Source organism: Sturnira hondurensis, unplaced genomic scaffold (assembly GCF_014824575.4).
Source record: "Sturnira hondurensis isolate 20B ecotype Veracruz unplaced genomic scaffold, ASM1482457v3 Scaffold0008860, whole genome shotgun sequence".
Taxonomy (NCBI): Eukaryota; Metazoa; Chordata; class Mammalia; order Chiroptera; family Phyllostomidae; genus Sturnira; species Sturnira hondurensis.
In genome coordinates, this window is record NW_028081491.1 from 1904498 (window position 1) to 1924508 (window position 20011).

Here is a 20011-nt window from a genome sequence, read left to right on the forward strand (position 1 = left end):
TTTAGGATCATAAGTAACATGTGAAGAGTAGAGGGATCCAGAGAAATACATATACCCCTTTCCTTCATCGTTTGCTGAGGGATCTTCCATGATCTTTTTGGACTTTGAACTTTTTCTTTGGTAATGGTCAAGACCAGTCTATCAGGGCAAGGACATTATGATTAAAAAGACAGTCTTAGCTTTTAAAATGGCATGGGGATAGGATTTTGTGGTATTCAGTGTGTGTGTGTATGTGTGTGTGTGTCACATTTCTCAAGTACCAATCATGGGCTTTGCATGATGGTGAGAGGAAGAAGGGCCTTGAAAGGGCTGACTTAGGAGAGACTACTGGAGAGAGGAAGAGTGATGCCTGTGAAACTAAAGGAGGAGAGTGTGTTTAGGGCAAGGACTGTGAAGAGTGTTCCATGCTGCAGAGTCTGAACAATTAATGTTGGACTTGCCCCAGGAGGTTCATAGCACAGAGTTGCTGTTAACCCTTGACCTTTGTCCAAAAAGCTTCAATGTGATGGTAGCAACAAAAGTCATTTCTGGAAACTGGGGAGCAAACAATTACTGAGGAAATAGAGTCAGCAGTGAATAAGTATAGATTCTTCTTTCAAATAGCTTGACTATGAAGGGAAAGAAAGAAATAGGATGACACAATCAAGGAAATATCTTTTCCTTTTATTCTTTTTTACATCGAGGAAAGAGTATTGTAGTGGCCAAGAGAAAAGGTGGTGATGGACAGGGAGAACAGCGGATAGAGAAAAGTCTAAAAAGAGAAGAGAAGGGATGGGAATAGAGCATGGGTGGGAAAAGAGAAGCTCAGACCCCTTAGGTAAGCAGGAAATGGTGCAGTTTTATTTTGAAATGAGCCAAGTTTGGGGAAGTTGAGAACATCTAGTACAGACAGGTCAAAAGATGGAGAAACTACTTCTGACTGAGTAGAATATAGTGAACACAAGCATTCAGGTAATAGAATTTCAGAAGATTCTGCGATAAAAGTGCATGTAATTTAAGATTATGTGTTTAAATATTTCTCTGAATCTTTTAAATTATTTCTAGTACATAGTTGATTACAATGACAAACATTTTATAAATTTTGAAAACAATCTGTTAACTATAAAAGTAAAATTTAATGTGAACTGTTGCTCTTAATGAGATAGACGTGGGATGGTGGTGGTGATATTTTCAGTGGATGCCCTGAGAAATACTGACTTATGGATATGCCAGTCATTCACAAATGGTCCCTGTTTGGAGCCCTGATTCTTATTCCTTATTGTGTACTGTAGTATGAGTCAGGGATGGCTTCTGGAAAGGGAAAACACACTCCCCTTCCTGTGTGTCTCCTCTTCTCTTAATAATGTATCACAGAACATTTCTCTTCACTTCTGATACTTCTGGTTACCAAATGTTTATGGGTTTTCCCCACACCAAGCAATTCTCATACACCAGGCAGGGGTCCTGCAATTCAACTCAATTCTGACACTGTCTGCCTAGAGATGGCGTTAGATCTCATAGGTCAAGGGCTCAGTTCCACAAGACTCCCCTCCCCTCCTCCTTCAGACACAGTCACAGTTGAAGGGTAGTTCCCACAACCCCCTACTTGGTTTTCGTGGATTTGCTAGAGCTGCAGGAAAATAGTTACTTACCAGATCACCAACTTATTACAAAAATACTCAAGGAAATGAATGAGTAGCCAGATGAAGACATGCATAAGGTGAGGTGCCGAGGATCCCAAGCGCAGGAGCTTCTGTCCCTGTGGAGTTTGGGGTGTACCCACTTCTGGCAAGTTACCAACCAGAAGCTCTTGAAACCCCATGATTCAGGGATTTTTATGGAAGCTTCACTATGTAGGTATGATTGATCAAACCATTGGCCATTTGAGATTGATTCCATCCTCAGGTCCCTTCTTGGGAGGTAGGGTTGAGATGGGAAGTTCCAACCCATTAATCGTGGTTGATACCCTGGCAACCGGCCTCCATCCAAAAACATTAACGTAAACTCAGGTGTGGTAGTAAGGGGTTTGTTGTGAATAACAAGCACCCTTTCACCGATTGCTCTGAAGCTATTTCAGTAACTGAAAACTAGAGACCAAATATTGGAACAAAAGATACTCCCGTTGCTTTTATCACGTAGGAAGTTCCAAGGGTTTTGTGTGCAGTGAGCCAGGAACCTTGGATGAAGACCAGAATATATATATTTCTTATTACACATAACCACATCACAGCTTCCTTCCACAAAGTGGGAGAAAAATTATTATGACAGGAGAGGGAGGAAAAGAGAGGCTTAGACCTCAATTGTTCTCATAGAATTTTTAGGAAAGAATGATGCCACAGACTAAATTTTTCTTTTCCCCTGGGTCTCCACATTCATGTGTTGAAAGTACCATTTCCTCTAACCCCAGAGGAATGGTACTATGAAGTAGGGCCTTAGGGAAGTGATTAGGTCTGCAGGGTGGAGCCTTCATGAGTGGGATCGGTGCTTCTCTGAGTCTCCAGAGAACTCCCAGCCCCTTACACTATATGAAGTCACAGCAAAAAGATGGCCATCTGGGGACAAGGAAGTAGGTTCCTTTTAGACAATGAGTCTGTGGCACCTTGCTTTTCAACTTCCCAATCTCAAAAACTGTAACAAATAAATTTCTGTTATTTATAAGCCATCCAATTTGTGGAATTTTGTTATAGCAGCCCAAATGAACTAAGATACAGTACACATGAAAGTTGAGGATGTAGAAATTTATGTTAAAATTAATTGTACTAGTGTACTCCTTAGACCACAGGCCACAAACACAAGGCCTGCGGGTCAAATCCGGCCTCCACCTTGTTTAATCCAGCCCAGCACCTTGTTTCTCTTCAGCTGCAGTGCCGAGTTCTCACTTAACTGTTAAGGAGTAGTTGCATTGACACAGTCCTAAAATTACATTCAGCCCTTCGAAGGCAACTGCGAGGCTGATGTGGCCCCCAGTGAAAATGAGTTTGACACCCCTGCCTTAGACAGTCTCTGTACTCCATATCCCCCGTGCTAAACGTATGTCAGAGTGATGACTGGTAATACAGACCAAAGACTGGGAACATGACATTGGCAAAGCTGGGTCAAGGTCTTTCCCCTCTTTGCAGTGTGTGTGTTTTTACTTCTCTGTAGCACATGGCTTTGAGAGTCATCACGTCAGTCATTCTAGGTTTAGTTGGATAAGTGACTGATAAAGGGTCCAAGTCTCCTCATCTGTGAAACTAGGGGATTTGGGTTTAGACGATCTTTAAAGTAGCTTCTGGTTCAGAAACTATGTTTTTATGATCTGATGAATTTGTCCAGGCTACTGTTGAAATTGGGTAACATATACACATTGAGATCAGTTTTGTTTCCTTTTTCTAATGAAGGGTAAATCTGATGAGTTTTCCCTTCTCTGCTCTGATATATTGAAAATGATAATTTGATTGTTCAAACATTTAGAATAATTTTTGCACTCTGTTCTTAAAAATATTTGTTAAAAGGGTTATCTTTGAAAATATTAAAAGTTAAATTATATTCCTTATTCATAAGAATTACTGCCCTGGCTAGTGTGGCTTAGTTGGTTGCAGCGTCATCCTGTACACCAAAATGTTGTGTTTGATTCCCAGTCAGGGTACATACCTAGGTTGTGGGTTCAATACCTGGGCTGGGAGCCTACAAGAGGTGACCAGTTGATGTTTCTCTCTCACATCAAGGTTTCTCTCTCTTTCTCTCTCTCCCCCCTGTTACCTCCTCTCTCTCTAAAAAGTAGTGAAAAGTGTCCTCAGGTGAGGATAAAAAAATTGCTGACAGGTTTACTGTTTTTCATTTGATGTTGGTATACCACATACTTGGCTGTTCACATTTTGTTAGAGAACTGGTATTTTTAATTAATAATAACCCAGGTTTACAAGCCTGTGTCTAATTTTATGTGGTAATGATTGCTTTTTTTTTTTTTTTAAGTTTTAAGACTGTCTCCCCTCTTTCCCTCCTTCCTGCACATACAATGAAACACTAAAGATTTTGAGCTAAGGAGCAAGAGAGATAGTGAAAAAAATTAAGGTTCTCCCTATGTAGAGGAAAAAATATTTTGATATCTGGGAGCAAGTAAACTGAATGAAGAGATTTCTTATTGGCAAAGAGAAAGAATATGAGAATGGGTGGTAAAAATTTATTGAATAACTTAAAAGCAGTCTGAAGAGAAACCATTTGTTATTGGAACATTTTAAAATTGGAATTCTGTGTACATGGATAGATTTTTCGTTACCTGAGTAGGCAAAGCCTCTTTTTATAAACAGCACGAGAGATTTTTCCTTGGGAAGACTAGGAAGTAGTATTGTACTTTTCCTTTACAACTGATTTGTTTTTTAGCTCTTGGTCAAATTGAGTCATGATTTGTTTGCCAGTTTTGAGTTGCTCACACACACAAAAAAATGTAGAGCTAATTGATGCCAACCACTGGCCATCAAGATGCTTTTTTAAAATACTAACCTTTACTAGTTTTGCATTGCTTCTGTAATATATTACTGCAAATATAGAGGCATAAAACCACACACATTTCTTGTCTTATACTTTAAAGGGCAAAAGCCTGAAATCACCTTCACTGGGCTACCATCAAGGTGATTCAGCTGAACCTTTGGTTCAGCTCTGGGTTGCAGGTTTTGCAATCTGACTTTAACATTTAAAGTAATATTTAGGATTAGTTCTTGGTTCTTTCTTGTTTCAGTTCAAAATATGGTGATCTTGATGATTCTTTGAGAAATTGGGAGTTATGAGTCCACCTGTTCTAGGTTGAACTCAGGGTTTTAGCTGAGGGAATTAACCAAGTCCCTATATTTGGCTTTGAATGGGTCCCAGAGTTGGTCCTTGAATACCTAATTTTGCTTCTTAAGATTATAACTCAAGATTATAATTTAAGATTATAACTCAATTTTTGCTTCTCAATATTATAACTCAAAACCTAAAGTAGGTTTGCTTTAGACATTACCTAAAACTCTTTGATTCTAATACTGAAGTTTACCAGAAATGGTTCCTTCTTTAGAAGAGTCATTAGAGTAAAGAAAAAACCTTCATCTCTCTGTGACTCCGCTTAAATGCTTAAGCCATAAGAAGTGAAGTTCATTCTTTAGGGCATTGTTTCTTAAACCGGTATTCTAGAGACACTTTTCCATAGTTTTTTAAAAAATGGATTTATTTGTTTATTCATTCATTTTTATCCTTACCCAAGGACATGCTTATTTATTTTAGAGAGAAAGGAAGGCAGGGGGAGAGAGAAGGAGAGAAACATTGATGTAAGAGAAAAACAGTGATCAGTTGCCTTTCATATGTACCCAGACTGGGACTGAAGCCACAACCTAGGCATGTGCCCGAACTGGGAATCAAACCAGTGACCCTTTGGTTTATGGGGCTATGCTCCAACCACTGAGTCACATTGACCAGAGCTAAATGGCTCTCTTGAAATACGATTCACATACTTTTAATTCCTCCACTTACATGCATTCAGTATTTTTTAGTTCATTCACAGATTTGGACAACCGTTACTGCAACTTGATTTTAGAACATTTTCATCACCCCAGAAAGAAACCCTTTACTCATTAATAGTCACTTGCCATCTCCCTATCCCAGCCTTAGGTAGGCATAATCTCCTTTCTTTTTTTATAAATTTGTCTATTCTGGACATTTCAGATCGGTGGAATAATGTAATACACGGTCTTTTATGACTGGCTACTTTCATTTAGCGTAATGTTACTAGGATTTATCCATGTTGTAGAATGTATCAGTAGCTCATTTCTTCTTATTGCTCAGTAACATACCATTGTGTGGCTATGCCACATTAAATTTATTCATCAATTGATGAATATTGCATTGTTTACAGTTTATGTCTATTACAAATAATGCAATGAACATTTGTGTACATTTTTATATGATTGTGTGTTTCGAGTTCTGTTATTTGTAGGAGTGTAGTTGCTAGGTGATGTTGTTATGTTTCACCTTTTGAGAATTGACAGTGTTTTCCAAAAGCAATTGCATCAGCACATTCCTATCAGCATTGTGTAACAATTCTGATTTCTTCACATCTTTACCAATACTTGTTACTATCTAATTTTTTCTTCTGACTGTGACTTGTGGATGTGAAGTGGCATCTTACTATGTTTTTGGATTTTGTGTCTCTGATGATTAATGATGTCTAGCATCTTTTCATGTGGTTATTGGCCATTTGTATATATTTTTAGAGAAATGTCTATTCATATCCTTTGTACATTTTTAAATTGGGTTACTTACCTTTTTATTATTAAGCTGTTCTTTATCCTCAGTACAAGTCCTTTATCAGACATATAATTTGCAGATATTGCCTATTGCTCCGTAGGTTGTCTTTTCAGTTTTTTGGTGGTGTTCTTTGAAGCCCAGAGGTTTTAGTCTATGGCCAAACCACCCTGAATGCACCCCACCCCTCAGCAGTAACCACACTGTTGTCCATGACTCTGAATGTGTTTTTCTCTTTGCTCCATCCCCTCCTCCCTCACCCTGCCGACAGCTGTCATCCTGCTCTGCATCTATGAGTCTGTCCCCATGTTCCTTGTTAGTTAAATTGGTTCATTAAATCCCACATGTGAGTGAAATTATATGGTATTTCTGTCTCTTATTTCACTTGCCATAATGCTCTCCAGGTCCATCCATATTGCTGCAAAGGGTTAAATTTTATTTTTCATGTCCGAGTAGTGTTCAGTTGTGTAAATGTCCCATAATCATTTTACCCACTCATCCATTGATGGACACTTGGGTGGCTTCCATGTCTTGGTGATTATAAATAATGCTGCAGTGAACATAGAGGGGCTTATGTTCTTTTGAATTAGTGTTTTGGGTTCTCTCAGATACATCCCCAGAAGTGGGATCACTAGGTCAAAAGATAGATTCATTTTTAATTTGGGGGGTATTTAATTTGGTTCTTTATCAAGTTCTTTCTATTTCTAGTTGTTGTTTTTTTTTATCATGAAAGGATGTTAGATTTTATCACATAGTTTCTCTGGATCTACTGAGATGATCATGAGACTTTTGTTTTTTATTTGGTTGCTATATTATATTATTTTTCAATTAAACCAATCTTGCATTCCTGGAATAAATCTGTTTGGTCATGCTGTGTAATTCTTCTCTTATGTAGCTTGATTGTGTTTGCTAGTATTTTAATGAGGATTTTTATGTCCATATCTGTATAATATAATGGTTTGTGGTTTCCTTATGATGTCTTTTTCTTGTTTTGGTGTTACGGCAGTACCGACCTTACAAAATGAATTAGGCGGTTCTCCCTCCTCTTATATATTTTTCAAAGATTTTATGGAGAATTAGTATTAATTACTTTTAAAATTTTTGGTAGAGTTCATTGATAAAGTTGTCTGGTCATGGCAGATTAAAAATTTCCATTATAAATTTGTTGGTACACTTCATGTTACCTCACATTTTTCTGAGGCTGTATCTTCATTTTTCTTCTTTTTTCACTCTGATTTTTTTGGCCTTGACATCTACTTATCTTAAAGTTTGCTTATTCTTTCTTCTATCAGTTCATGTCTACTCTTGAGCCACTGTAGTGAGTTCCCCACATGCCCCATTATTGTGTTTTTCAACTCTGCATTACAGTTTGTTTCTTTTTTATAACTTGTCTCTTTACTGATGCAACACATTATCATCATTCCTTTCTTCATTTCTTTATCATAGTTTTCTTTAGTTCTAAGAACATGTTTGTAATAGTTACTTTGAAGTCTTTTTATGAGAAATCTAATTGTTCTCGCAAGTAGTTTCCATTGCCTGCTTAAAATATTCTCATATTTTCTTTGTTGGAAGTGACACTTCAGATAATATAAAGTAGCAACTGTGGATACTAGATGTCCTTTCTCTTACCCTCCTTCTTCTGGGGCTTATTATGTTATTTGCTATTTTATTTCTTTAGACTGGCTCGCCTGTTTCCCTTCTCACAGTGTTGAGTCTCTCATGTTGCTTCTCAGCAGCTTTGGATATGCTGGTTGTTAGTCTGGAACGATACTGATACCGGTAGGGCTCTCTTCAGCTCTTTCTATGCTGACACCAGAAGTCATAGAGAAAACAGTGGAATTCAGAAGAAGGTCAAGTTCTGTTAAATCGCATTGTGACCCCAGCTTGCACCTCAGCAAATCGACTCTTAGCCCATACTTTTCCCTGACTCTGCCCTTCAGTGACCGCGAGCTTCTGCGAATCACCAATCCTTAGAGAAATATAACATCAGTGCAAATCCATCACATCTTGCCTTTTTTATATCATAGTTTCTGAACAAAAAAACTACTCATACATTGACTTTGTTCATTTATTCATGAAACAAATATTTAAGTGTCTCCCAGTTGCTAAGTAATGCTCTAGCAGTCCTCATGACCCTTATAGTCTGGCATAGGTGCTGGATTCATTTCACAGATTTACTGAAAATTGGAGTTACAAAGAAATCTTTCTCTTCATTTTAGTGGCTCCATCACACTTGTCTCTATCCTATTCCTAGAACACACCAAGCCTTTTCTTTCCTCCAGGCTTTATACACGCTGGCTCTCTTTTCGAACATACCTGCACTCTGCCCAATCACCTGCAACTGAACCTGTGGGTGCCAGCTTCAGTGGCCTTTTCATTTTTTTTCTCTGGCCACACCCAGCTTTTAAGCTGTACTAATTGCTCCAGGAGTGGAGTCTTGCTTTGCTGAGTTGAGAGGAGGGAGGTAGGGAGTGGTGGTGGTTCAGATACCCTCTCTCCTTTCTTACCAAATTTTCATGAATAGATATTTTCATATGATTTTTGCCCTTGGGAACATTTCCAGAGACTTTAGATAATTATTGTTTTAATAATTTTCACCAGTTTCATTGGGAACACATCCGCTGAACCCCTCACTTTGTCATTCTGGAAGTCCGTCCTCTCTTCCAGTGGTTTTTAACTAATGTGAAGTAATAATGTGTTTAGGCTCAAAAAGTTTTGGTAATGTTCTTTGATGTCTCCATAGTATCATTCACTCACTCTTTTATATCACTCTTTAGATTTTATTATCATTTCTTGTATAATATATTTCTTTTCCTAAAGCAGGTGTTTCTAAAAAATTTTTTAAAAATCTTTTATTTATTTATTTTTAGAGAGAGAAGAAGGGAGGGAGAGAAAAATTGGTATGCAAGAGAAACAACAACTGGTTGCCCCTCACACGCCCCCACCTGGGGACCTAGCCTGCAACCCAGCCATGTGCTCTGACCTGGAAGCGAACTAGAGACTTTTGATTCACAGGCTGGTGCTCAATCCACTGAGCCACACCAGCCAGGGCTAAAACCTTTTGACTGTGTTCTGTAATTAAAAATATTTTTTAAATCCTATTTAGAACACACTTACATTGGGTTGGCCAAAGAGTTTGTTTGTTTCTCTGTAAGATGGACTAGTAGTGCTTAGTTGTCTTTAACTTCACTCAAAACAATATTGTTATCCTGTATTGTGACAGCTGTCTGACCAGCATAAAAAAATCAAAATTGGTGAATTTTTGTGTAGACACTTCAATATTGAAGATGGAAGAAACTATGCAACATTTTCAGTATATTATGCTTTATTATTTCAAGAAAGATAAAATGTAAAAGTGAAATGCAAAAAAAGATTTGTGCAGTGTATGGAGAAGGTACTGTGACTGATCAAACATGTCAAAAGCGGTTTGCAAAGATTTCTGCCGGAGATTTCTCACTGGACAATGCTCCACGGTCGGGTAGACCAGTTGAAGTTGGTAGGGATCTAATCAAGACATTCATTAAGAATAATCAATGTTATACCATGTGGGAAATAGCTGACATACTCAGAATGTCCAAATCCATGAAGTTATTTGTGAAAATGAAAGATATGTCATTTATTTTACAGTAAAAACTAAATGGACTTTTTGTCCAGTCCAATTTATTATTTTTTACAAAAGTTTTACTAAGCAACACCTCCTCTTTCTATGTGTAATATACTGTATTTTTTGTTCTATCTTACTTCATTAAAAAAAGAATGCTTGGTTGCTACCATGTAATTGATTTCACAACTTGCCACTTGAAAAACACTCTCTAGACTAAGGCTCCTTGAGGCTTGGGATCGACATTTTGTCACTAATCTCTGGCACAGTGCCTGGCAAACAGCAGGTGCTTAATGAATGTTTGTTTAATGACCATGTGAATGTTGAAAGTTAAAGACTTTTAGAGCCTTTAACAAGTTACAGTGCACATAACATACAGTTAGAAACCTCACTTGACTTCTGAATCCTTTGGTTGTGGAATCTCTGTAATATCCTTCAGAACTAGTGCTTGGGAATTGTTTTTTAGATAAATAAAAGTGTGGCTTGGTAAATGAAGGATAAAATCCAGGAAATGCTATATAAACATTTTGTACTTTTCATAGCATCTTTCTTCTGAAATGCTTAAAGGAGGAAGTCTGTACTATAAGGAAGGAGGCATAGAAATAAAGAAGGAAACATAGACAAAGTAATTATATGTGGACTAGTTTTTTCTCAAAACTTTAATTTATGTAAGGTCACAATTATGCCCTTTAAGCTAGTAGGAGAACTTTCAAGATCTTTACCCACAGTTTGTAGGCAAAAGGACTCATACTTACTTGTTCTTTGATTATTTTTTGAGGTCCTACCAAATGGATGGGGTTAAACCTTTTGAGAATTACCAGACCAAAAATACAATTCTGGGGGTATGACAGGGAATGAGCTGTAGCACTTTATTAAGATTTAGGCTAGGCACATATATACATAATCAAGCTGTTTCTTGAGATTACCTTGCCCCTAAATGAGTGGTCTTGAAATGAGGGAGGGGAGGGAAAGAGAAAGACCAGGCTCCCTGTGACAGGAAGAAGAGCATCTGTAAGAGGAAAGGTTTAGAGAAAAGTTGGTCCATGGAATTAATGCCAGAAGCCACATGGTACTGTTAGAATATCCTGCAGTCTAAGTTGAGTTGAAAACTTCTTCAAGAACAAACAAACCCAGCATCAAAAAAACTTCATAGATGTGAAAGGAGATCTCCCCTATGAAATTCTTAGTTGACATTGGAAATGAATACTGTCTTGGGGGTAGATTTAGGGGGAGACCCAATAAAAGCTTTGTATTTACTTTCCTGGTGGTTGAGGAGTTCACATACTAGACTTGGAAGCAGATGATACCTCATATACAACCAACAGGAATTATCTTCTCTGTCCGGAGAAACCAAGCATCTGGCTGTCTAAATTTATGAAATTGTAACTCAGGGAACTGATTGATTTTATTATATAGGGTGTGAGAGCTGTGGCTGCTGCCAGATGTAATTGAGATCCATTCTTGCCTGTCTCACTGTGTTCCTGCTATTTCTGATCCTCAGAAATGTCTAGTAGGTTTTAGTTTTGTTAGGCTAAGATCGCTCCTGTTACCATGGCCTTTTTTATTTTAAATAGACTTTCTAAAAGAGCAGTTGTAGCTTCACAGCAAAATTGAGTGGAAAGTATCCACCTCCACTATGTTCCTTTCCCTGACACATGTACAACCTCACCCTGTCAACACCCCGTGTGAGAGTTGTACATTTGTTATAATTGATGAATCTACATTGATCCATCATAATCATCCAGAGTTCATTGAGTGCCCTCTTGTTGTGGCACATTTTATGGGTTGAGAGAAATGTGTAAAGACATGTATCTACCATAATAGTATCATACAGAGTTGTTTCACTGCCCTAACAACCTTTGTGTTGTCTATTCATCCTTCTCCACTTTTTCTAATTTTAATAAATTACTTGATGTACCAGTTCTGTTAGAATTCTGTGCCTGTGCTAAACTGTTGAACTGTACTTTGACCATGATATATAATTCAGAGAAATTCTACTTATATAAGGACTGGTGATAACTTTTGTTTGTTCCTTTCCTCCCCTTTTTCCAAATAATGGCAAGTCAGTGACCATATCATGAAAAAAATAAGAGATATTTTTTTATGTCTGAGATTTCCTTGATGGTCTGCTGATCAAAGATAATTCTGGGCAAGAGATATAAGTAGTAAGGTTTTGCTCTAGACCCACAGTGATGGAAGAAAATTTAAAAATGGTTCCTGGTCTCTTGCAGGTAGTGGTTATATTTTCCACAGATCTCATATACATAATCTTCCTGGGTATCCTTTATTAAAAGACTATATATTAAAATACTCTCAAGTACCTTAATGGGTATGCTGATCATTTTCTCTTTCTGCACCCCTTCTTGAGGAATTGGCTCAGAGTAGACCACCAGTCTCTGTAGGATGAGGGGTTGACTCAGTAGAAATCAATGTGGAGACTCCATGGTCTAGAGCCAGTTAGATTCTCTGTCCTGAGTGAGAATGGTACCCATGAGATACTGAGTTCATTAGGTGATAATGAATCCTTGGGCTGAAAGATCGTGTTGTGTTGTGACCAGGTTCTTAACTACACCATAAAAACCATGTTCAAGTTAGGGAGAAGGAAAACAACAGAGAAAGCTAGTCTATAGAAAGAAGCTGTAGAGTGTCGCAGACATGTGGAGACCCATAATAGATGGTGGCAGGAACTTCTAGTCACAATTTTTATTTGGTAGCTAATGTGTGTTTTCTTTCCTTGGGTATTCATGAGGTCTTTTCATTGTAGCCTTTTCATAGTAACTGGTCCACCCCCGCCCCCATTTGATTTGAGCTAGTTGTATTTGTTTTGGGTCAGCAACTGAGATGCAGTACCAGTAGAATCTAGTATAACATAGTTTTGTGTAGTTGGGGTCTTGAAGACTTTTGGGTTGCAAGACATAAAAAGGTAGAAAACCAAGGTCTGATTATCAGTGCAGAATAAGTGTAAGTTGAGATAACTTTTAGTTGGTTGATTTTTTTTCACCTGTAGACATTCATTAACTCAGTAAAATTCATTAACTCATTAACCCTTCTCATAACCTCAGGTAGAATACTGAACTAGTTGCTAGAAGACCTAAATTCTGTTCTTGTTGGGATTCTAACCACATGTATGGTGTAAAGAAGGCATTTCATTCCTCTGCACCCTCTTCCCTACTCTATGAAGTGAAAGGGTTGGGCTGGATCATTGATTTCCAGCACTCCTGCACTCCTTGAAGGTAATATTAACAGGTTCCAGGAATTAAGACATGGTAGGGGACACCATTTAGACTAGTACTGATGAATTGGAAGGTTTGAGCCATTTTAGGAATCTTTTTTTCATATGATATTCTTGACAAGGCATTAATGATGAAGGTCAAAGAAATCAAGCTACTTACCACACACTTGTTATAAATTAAATAAATATACTTATTTTTCACTTAATGACTTTATTTCTATAGATGCTGTCACTAAGTGAAAAGTAAGTAAAGAAAAAACTATTTCTATTAATTTTAATACAAAAACTTATGAACGGTTTTTATCCCAACCCAAGATACCCACCCATTTTCCAAAAATAGAAAAATTTATTGTTGAGTAGTGAAAACACTTTTATATAAGTCATAAACAATAATTTGAAAATTAATAAATACAGTTTATACAGAAAATATAATAAAAAGTTGCTTTGTTGCCTCAGTAAAGAAAGGGAAAGCTGGACAGGGTAGGGGTGTGGAGAGGGGAATGGGTCTTCCTTGGGAGGACAGAGAGCGTGCCTTCAATATCTGAAGTGCTTAGCAACCATTTTTTCCTCTGGGCTTTGTAGAAGATGGATCTTTAGGTCCCTTTCCCCCAAAAGCAAGATGTCAATTTGCTTCCCTTCATGTAGTCTATAGTTTCTATATCTTCTTGAAGGATGCTGTATTGCTTTCCTGAGGCTACTGTAACAAATTATTGCAAACTTGGTGGTTTAAAACAACAGAAGTTTGTTCTCTTTGACTAGAGTTCTGGAGCTGGAAGTCAAAAACATGGCAAGGCTGAGTCCCCTCTAGGGGCCTCTAGGACAAAAACTGGTTCTTTTCTCTTTCAGTTCTGATGGCTGCCAGCATGGCATTCCTGGGCTTGTGGCCACATCACCTGTGGCCTGTTTTCACAGCGTCTCCTCCTCCAATGTCTGTCCCCAAACTCCTGCTCCCTCTCTTATAAGGATACATAGGATTGCATTTATGATCTGCCCTAATAATCCAGGATAAGTATCTCTTCTCAAATCCTTAACTTAATTACATCTTTTGCTATATGAAGTGAATATGAATTTACACTTAAGGTAATAAACACAGTTTATGGAGATTAGGGTGTAGCATATATTTGGGGTAGGCACCGTTTAGGTGGGATGTTAGAACCATTTTAAGTCTTTTTGTTTCATATGATGTTCTTGACAAGAAACTGCTATATTGAATAAATTAGTGAGTCTGTTCTTTATCCGAAACCATAATATGAAATATTATGTGATTTACTTAGTGTGCTATGTGGTGAAAAGGCCATTTAATGATCTTTAATCAGGGGGAAAAATGAGTTATGATCCAAAAAGGCTATATTTTTTAAGAGTCCTTATGGCAAGAAGTCATCACCTGAACTCTGTGTTTGACTTCTACACTTTATCCTAAGGCTGGCTTCCAGCAGCAACTAGAACTTTTGTTCCTTCACACGTGGCAAGGAGAGTCTTTTCCCAGTAGCTCCTGTGTGAGTGAGAGAGTGATCTAGAATGGATGAGGGAGTAACATTAAGGACCAGATAATTTTTGATAGTGGGGGACAGTCCTGTGCTTTGTAGGGTGTTCTTCATCTCTACCCACTGGATGCCAGTAGCACAGTTCCCACTTTGTGACATCCAAAAATGTCAAACTTTGGAGGGTCAGCGTTACCCCTGATTGAGAATCTCTGTTTTAACCCAGTTAGAGCCCATTCTTGTCTCACCAAAGTCTGCTTGCTGGGAAATTTTGGTCTTGATAAGAGGAAGGTAGAAAATGGACAGTGAAGAGGTTAACTGCAATGTCCACTTCACCTGAAATTCTAGAGAGGACCAACATTGGGTCACATTTAGCAGACTTACTAATTTTTGCTAGGCCCGTCTGAGTATGTTTTAACATTATAGTCTTTTATATTGTGACGACTAAAACCCAATTTATTGTGCCTTTAAAAAAGTTCTATGGGCCTATTAATCTCAGGTTGGGTCTTTTTCTGCTTTAGTTGATTAGTCAGTTGCTCTTTATCTTAGAACTTGTGTCTGTATAACCTCATTCTTTTTTTTCTTGCCCATATATAGTATATTTTATTTGTACTAATAAATTCTCATATTACAAAGGCAACTTAGTACAAGAATCTTTTAATATTTGAATTATCTGAAATAACATAAACTGTACATCAAAAAAATCCTCATTTTGATACAGGGTGCAGCCAAGGGGGGGCCCAGAAAAGATTTGGAATGGTGTCCAGAACTCAAAGTGTACAGCAGTATTGGAGGAAATATCAGGATGTCCTCAACGGCCCTGCCCCCCCCCCCCCCCCCCCCCCCCGGGTGGCGGAGCAACGGGGGGGGCGGNCCCCCCTCCCAGTTGTGAGTTGGGGGAAGGGACAAATGGAGCAGCCATTGAGAGTTGTTTTGCATAGCAACAGTTTGCAGCTAACCTCTGGAGTGGTCATTTAACATATCTATAACCTTTAACTGGTTTCATAGATATGTTAAATAGCTGTGGCCAAGTTTTGGGCCAGGGAGAAGTGAGTGGCTCCTACCCAGGCTGGAACTGGGGCTGCTTCTCTGAGTGAGTGCCTGCAGGAGAGCCATGTGGCTTTAGCAGAGCAAGGACCCCCTCTTGGCCAGGTGAGGGGGAGAGCCATGCTGTTTTGGAAAGATGTAGACCCCTGTAGCCATTAGGAGGGAGAGCCACGCGGTTTCAGCAGAGTGCAGACCCCCTCTTGGCCAGGTGAAAGGGAAGACCACGCAGCTTTGCCAGAATGGAGATCCCTGCGGCTAGGTGAAGAAGAAAGACGCGCTTTTGGTGGAGTGCGGCTTTGGGGTGCTCCTTTGGCTGAGTGGCCTGGAAACCAGGAGAGACTTTAACTGGAACTTGATACAAAGAACTCTTGCCAGTGAAAGGTGCCTCATGACTTTGGATTAAATTGGAGATCCTGCCTGGACAGACGACACAGCTCACAGTGCCAGCAACCTGAAAAATGGATGTGTGCTCTTTTCCTGATTTACGGTACCCGGAGTTGGGACAGTGGGAGAAGGGAGTGCTGTGTGTGTATGTGTAGGTGTATACCCTTAAAGACTTTAATATTTTAAGGAAGGCATTAGCCTGAATAGCGTTAAATAAACATTGTTTCCTTTTCACAAATCTCTGGCATTGAGAGATGTCTTTCCAATTGGCGGCGGACAGAAGAGCCCAATAGATATTAGTATACTGTCCTTGGGAGGGGCCCCTGTTTTCTGAAGCAGTTTTTGGCATCCCTGGGTGGGCCAAGTATCGCCGCCCCCCCCCTCGGACCCTTGTTCGGTAACAGTTTGGATAACAAAAAAAGACAAGCTAAATGACAAAGAAAAATTTTCTTACAGGTGGAAATTGCAGTGGACCTAATATGATTTTCTTTTTGAAAGCCTTCAAAGACAAAAGCAGCTAAAAATCCAATGAAGATAAATAAAAAATTGTTTACTAAACTACTGGCCCCCTAGTCCCATTTTCTGTTTTCTGCTGTTTTGATACAGGCTCTTCTTTGTCTGTTTCTTCTCTTGCTCTTTTTACTGGTCCAGATGCACTATTTTCATCATGTTCATTATCACTATCAAATTTAATTTTCTTGCCCTGAAACTGTACTTTTCCTTTAGCAGACCCCGTCTGGGCAGCTTTATTTCCCTTTCCTTTCACTTTAAATCTGTGACCCTTTGACTTCCATTTGTTTAGGGATTCTTGTTGATCTGTGTTTTTTTTCAGTGCTGCTTTTTCCGTATCTTCACATAGTACTTCCCACGTCACTACTTCATTCCTTAGTTATCAGTTACTATTATTTGCATCTTTGGCTTTATCCAGTGCTTCCTTAGCTTTTTCTTTAAATAGAATTTATTCCCACTTTTGCTCTTGTGACAAAGTCTATCCTTTTATTTCACTATGATTTGAGAAAAGGATATGCAGATCTTTTCTACAGGTCTGACTATCTAAGTTCCCCCAAAATTTCAGCAAGCAGCCAGTCTTGTCTTCTAAACATTTGATTTCAGCATTTTCCGCTAGCTTTTGTTTTTCTTCTTGCTCTTATTTAGCTTGTAATTTACCTTACACTTTATTTTGCTCTGTTTTCTTTCTTTCTTTTCTTTTCTTTTCTTTTCTTTTTTTTCTTTTGCAAAATAATCTTTCTTGAGAAATATTAGCAGATCTGTTTCTTTGTACTTTTGTCCAGGAGTCCCGGCAAACTTTTTAAGGACTCAATGCTAACCTTGTTCTTTTTCAACAAGTCTCTCCTCAGGGGTTTTCACATTCAGTGGGACTCACCCTCCCTGTGATACTGTCCTAGTTCTCCTTGCCCAAGGGCGTTAGCAAACACCATTGTTCTACAGAGTGCACATTTTGCTTGAGGTTTATGCACTAGAGCACTGTGATTGAAATTTTTCTAAAGTATCATTTTTCTTTTCCTGTGAAGTAATTGAAATAAAATACTGACACATTTATTGTTTTATATTTTTATAATTTTCAAGTTAACAAGTTTGTATTTTTGTAGGCATCAGATGACTGATATTTTGGGGGGACATGTTCTTTCTTCCCTTACTGTGCTGTGTAGAGGATCTCTTCTCTGTTTTCATGTGAGTGCTCCTTCTGTAATGGTAACCCTGACTAGTTCTGGGTGAGAGGGTGTGCAGTGTGGTTGGGAATATATGTAAGCTGCTGCTTTTTCATCATGCCTAAGGTACAATAAAGGTTATATATACAATGGCTCATCAATAGAGTGCCCTCACCAAACCAATAAAATATAACAAAACTAAGTGACATCTCAGGCTAGAATTTATATGAATTGTTCCAGTGAGCCTGTCAGGGTTTTTGTAGTTGGCAGTACCTAGAAGCTTTGTGAAAGACAGGAAGGGGGATCCATAAAGAACCCTGTTGGGCCCTGGCTGGTGTAGCTCAGTGGATAGAGCGTGGGCCTGCGAACCAGACAATCACGGTTCGATTCCCAGTCAGGGCACATGCCTGGGTTGCAGGCCAGTTCCCAGCAGGGCATGCACGAGAAGCAACCATACATTGATGTTTCTCTTCCTCTTTCCTTCCCTTCCCCTCTAAAGATAAATAAATAAAATATTTTAAAAAAAAGAAATTAGGAAACTAAGGGGAAAAAAAAAGAACCCTGTTTTTGCCGTAGCTTTAGTTGTATTTGTATGTATACAGCATAGCAAAACAGTCAGCTCTACACTGATGTTACTTAAAATATCCCATAAATTGTCTTTGCCCTTGTTATTTTCTTCTTTAATGTATTTTGCTAGTAGTTCATTTGGTCTCCAACTTTGCTGGTCTGGATCCTCTGTATTTATTTTAAATTTCTTAGCGGGGAGGAGGACTGTTGTATTTCACTTTGAAAGGTGTTTGCAAAGCACTATTCCCCAGTCTTAATATTGTGCATTGTAGGGCTTAAAATTTGGCCTTAGACATACTCTTCCCAGGCCCATGAGAACTACTACAGCTTCTCCCCTTGAGTTTTCCTCTGCCCCTTGGAAAATAGGGAGGAGAAGAGCTCTAGATACGGCAGTAGTCATTCGGATAGCTGAAGTTGCAGAGGAAGGAAAGAGGGTGTTAGCAGTAGCAAGACTTATTTTGCTGTGGTTATTAAAGCAAAAATGGGGGAAGCAAGGAGGAGTGCTATTTCATTCTCAGGAGGTCTTGGCAAAAGCCCTAGTTTTAAAAGAGAAAGAAACAGCTAGTTAGGTTGAAATGATTTGAAGTCCATCCCCTCACAGTCATTTTTCTGAAGCCAAGGTTATCAGTTGGGTAGAGGTGGGTATATAGCCGTTTTTCAATAAATGGACTAAAGTGTCCCTTGGAACTATTACAGTAGGTGGTGCTCTTGTGCCATAACATAACTGTTTTTAGAAAGGTTTTGAAACTGGTGGCTAGTTCTAGGGCCCGTTTCCCTGTTGATCCCTTGGATGACTTCAAGGCACACAGTGTGGATAGTGTCATCTGGATGGTTTTGGTGAGAGGGTTTTTCTGTCTGGAAATGTGGAGAATTCTGGTCTTTACCTTTTCTAGCTTGTCTGAGCTCTGCTTTCCAAGGGAAGGTAAATGAGAGGTTTACTCAACCTTTGTTGAATTGTAGCTTTAGTCTTTATCTGAACAACATTTGTGTTGTGTGTTACCACAGCCCATATTTCCCCCATTGCAAATCATCTGTGATCCTCTAAATCAAGTTTCTGTCCATATAATTCAGGCTATTATTCTTGTTTCTTTTTCTTTTTTTCCCTTTAGCTTCAGACAAGATGCAGTAGAATGAAATAACATGTGGTAGAGAAATTGTAAGTAATGAAGGAATATAGATGAAAAAATTTGAGTTCAAATGGCAGCTAGTAAAAACTGTAGCAGACAGTGAACCCTGTTGGCATCAGCCCCTTTGCTCACTTCTTTTACTATGTAATGAGTTTCTCTGTCTGAAGTTGGTGAACAAAGGCATCCAGTAAAGTTCACATTTGGTGCTGCTGGTAGAAGCCTGGTGGAAAAGGAGAAATTTAAAGCCTAGACCTGAACACACATTCCAGGGAGGTCAAATCTCTGGTTGCCAGAAGTTGCTGGAAACACTTAGGGGGTCTCCTTTTTCGGAAAGTTTCTTGGGGTTGTCTCTATTTTGAAAGATAGTTGCTGTACCTTGTACCTTTAAGGAAGAGGCAAAATGCCTATGGGACTCTGTGTCCGCCTGGGTGTGATGGTCTGAGCTCCTGATTCCCTGTTATCTCTGCAGGCTGCCGGGGCTCAGCGAGCTCGCCGGTCCGCCTGCTGTGCTGGCAGCGGCCTCTTCTAGAGGTCGCAGAGCTTCTGGAGCTCTGTGAACCAACAGATTCAATGTGTGTTCAGAGTACCAGTTCTCTGGTAGCTTTTGAAATTTTTTATAATTAATATTTTTAGTTTGTGTGGATTTTTAAAATTGATTTAATTATCTG

At 38.8% G+C, this 20011-nt stretch overlaps 1 pseudogene; it reads right to left on the reverse strand.

Moving 5' to 3' along the window:
* Positions 1-16532: 16532 nt before the first annotated feature.
* Positions 16533-18616, reverse strand: LOC118993687 (lupus La protein-like; annotated as a pseudogene).
* Positions 18617-20011: the final 1395 nt, after the last annotated feature.